Source organism: Erinaceus europaeus, chromosome 2 (assembly GCF_950295315.1).
Source record: "Erinaceus europaeus chromosome 2, mEriEur2.1, whole genome shotgun sequence".
NCBI classification, from domain to species: domain Eukaryota; kingdom Metazoa; phylum Chordata; class Mammalia; order Eulipotyphla; family Erinaceidae; genus Erinaceus; species Erinaceus europaeus.
In genome coordinates, this window is record NC_080163.1 from 5,008,086 (window position 1) to 5,011,240 (window position 3,155).

Consider the following 3,155-nt stretch of genomic DNA (forward strand, 5'->3'; position numbering starts at 1 on the left):
TCCCCTCCCTCACACCAGGGGCCCCCAGCCCCCTCCCTCACACCAGGGGCCCCCAGCCCCCTCCCTCACACCAGGGGCCCCCAGCCCCCCTCCCTCACCCCAGAGGCCTGGCCCCCCAAATGCAGGCAGCAGTGCAGCTGGTGCCGACTGCGTCACATTTATTTGGTCTCAGAGGCCAGAGTCAGGGGGTAGGGTCTGCCGCTGAGTCAGGAGAGTCTTGTGTCTTCTCATTGCTGGGCCTGCAGGGAAAGAAAGAGTAGGGGTGGGGGGTTCTGAGGGAGACCCGCAGGGATGGAGGCTGGCCGCCGGCGGCCCTCACCTTGTTGAAGAAGTAGATGGAGGCCAGGATGGTGAACACGGCCATGGCCAAGGTCACGTTCTGTGTGAGAATCAGAAGTCAGCCTCCACCGTCCCACCCCAGCCCCACAGGCCTCCCTCGGCCCTTCCCCCAGGCCCCTCCTCACTTCCTGAAAGTTCATAGCCATGAATCCCTTCGTGGTGACGGCTTTGTGCTGCTGCACCCCTGGCTCTCTGGTCTGGTCTGGGAACGGTCAGCACTGGAATGGAACCCGGGCACGAGATGTCCTGGAGACCAGAATGGTAACCACGGGGACCAGAGAAAGGCATTCTGGGTAGAGAGGACACTGGGGCAGGGGTGGGGGCAGCCAGTGATGTCACCTCAATGCACAGGGCCCTGGGGTCGTTCCTTTGATGCTGGGGGGAGGGGGAGCAAATGGAAAAACAGCTCAGCTGGTCGAACATGGGGTTGAGAGTTTGAGCCCCAAGACCATCTGTTCCAGAACGGCGCTCTTACCCCTCTCAGCTCTACCACATACAGATCTTCAGAGGCGAAGGGCACAGCCTCATGGTTCTGCAAAAAGATTTTCCTGCCTGAGGCTCCAGGGACCCAGGCTCAACCCCCAGCACCACCATCAGCCCGAGCTGAGCAGTGTTCTGGTCTCTGTATTTTTCTCTCTGCTGCATCTCTCTCATTCAAATAAAACAAATAAAATGCATATGAAATATTCAAAAATTTAGAAATAGAAAGACAAGTGTGAGCAAGACACAGAGAACAGCAGGTGTGACACCTGGCCCCGTTCCCAGAAGGCCAGGTTAGCTGGTTAGCTGGGGCAATAGCAAAGTGATAAGGGGCTGGATGGACGGTGACACACCTTGTGGAGCACACGCACTACGGTGCCCGAGGGTCCATGTTCAAGCCCCCAGTCCCCACCTGCAGGAGGGAACAGCATGAGTGATATTTATCTCTTGTCCTCACATCTATATTAAAATAACAAAGGCTAGAAAAACCCTGCCATGGTGGGAGTGTGTAGGCACTGAGCCCCAATGATAACCCTGGAGGCAAAAACAAACAAACCACAAGAAAAACATGAAAAGCAAGACAAACAAACAAACAAACAAACTGTGGGGCCAGCAAATAACTGAGCTTGGGGCACGCACTCCTGAGCTTCCCAGTCTGATCCCTGGTATTACAGGCATGGGGGGGTGCTCTGCTCTCCCCCTCCCTCTCCCTCTTTCTCTCTCCCTCTCTCTGTCCCTCTCTCCTCTCACATGTGACGCTCTCTGATCTATCATAAGGAAAGGAACGAAAATAAATAAGTGAACAGAAACCAGGTGTGGATGTAGAGTGGGGGGAGTCCTCCCGTTTCTGTGGCCAGGCAGAAGGGACCTGTCTGCGCAGGTGTGGGAATGAGACGGAACAGTCCGAGTTTCGTTTTCGGAAGTGATTTACTCGTAGAGATATATGTCAGGGGAAAAGGCATCGACATACAGCTGGCAGCAGTAAGTAAGGCAAATCGGCAAGCAGTTCAACCACACGGGGGTTCTCACGCCATCTACCATTTTAGTTGGGGGGCGGGGGCTGGTTTCAAAGCAGCTTGTGGAGACCTGACTGGGCAGAGTCAAGTCACAGACATGAGTAAACACGCTGTGTTTCCAGTTTGTGATTTGGACTTGCTCCCTTTCCCAGAGGGATGTGTGTTTCTTCAAAGTTGGTAACTGCTGGACAGCACCATCCAAGCATCTAAAATGTTTGTGTTCTTTGTGTGCAGGTTGGGGCCAGGAGGCCAAGCCGTGCCGGGAATGGCCCCTTGGAGAGAAGACACTGACATGGAAAACAGAAACAAAAATCTGGAAGAGACGGAGTCAGAGGTGCCCAGATACAGGTGGGGGATTTCTGGGCCCCTGCCCGGGAGGTAAGCGGTTTTCGGTTTTTTTGGTCGGCAAAATGTGTAAGAGTGTAACTTCCTTGATGCCTTTTGAGTGTAAAAGAGTGTAGCTGCCTCCTCCCGAGGCCAGAGCCTTCAGGAGTGGCCCAGGTCTACGCCCCTCTGGCACTCGGTCTCCTTCCTGGGTCTGATTCTGCTGGTCCTATCGACAACAACAACCCATCCAGGGTTATCGCTGGGGCTCAGTGCTGGCACTAGGAATCCACTGCTCCTGGTGGCCACTTTTTCCATGTTGTTGGCTAGGACAGAGAGAAATTGAGAGAGGAGGGGGAGGTAGAGAGGTTGAGAGAGAGAGAGAGAGAGAGACCTACAAGCCTGCTTCACCCCACCCCCCTGCAGGTGGGGAGTATGGAGGGGGCTCAAACCTGGATCCTTGAGCTTACTACTATGTGTCCTTAACCGGTGCGCCACAGCCGGCCCTGGAACACATCAATCTTACTGTACTGGGCGTGGGAGGTCCAGTCCCCCTGCCAAGGCCTGTTTGAATGTAGCCACATAACTTTTTCTAGTCCGCTGAACAACTGTGAATGCCCTGGTACCACATAAGGCGTGAGTGGCCAGCTCACGGCAGAACATATTTCATCTATATCCCAGGGCCAGGGTTTGAATCCCAGCCTTGCCCCAGAAAAAACTGTGATCCCGCAGGTGAGTCACTGAAGGGTTCTGTGCCTCAGTTTCCCCATTTGCGCACCAAGCAGAGTGACGACCACACTGCTGGCTCCTGTTGCAGCTGTGAGGATGAAAGGGGTTAATCCCAGACTGACTGAGGAAGGCCCTGGGGAGCCAACTCCCAGGGGAGGGGGACAGACGTGCTGGGACCTGCTGGGGGGGGGCTGCGGGGGGAGAGGTAATGAGCAGGTGGGGCCGGTGTGCAGACCGTGCTCTGAGCTCAGCGTCTGCTGTGTGGAA

At 55.3% G+C, this 3,155-nt stretch overlaps 1 long non-coding RNA gene across 1 annotated transcript; it reads right to left on the reverse strand.

The window, feature by feature from the left end:
- Nucleotides 1–141: 141 nt before the first annotated feature.
- LOC107522953 (uncharacterized) lies at nt 142–583 on the reverse strand. The gene is made up of 3 exons (XR_001601686.2): nt 465–583; nt 320–379; nt 142–239 (listed from the first exon to the last, which is right to left on the reverse strand). It is a non-coding gene; the product is annotated as an uncharacterized LOC107522953 (long non-coding RNA).
- Nucleotides 584–3,155: the final 2,572 nt, after the last annotated feature.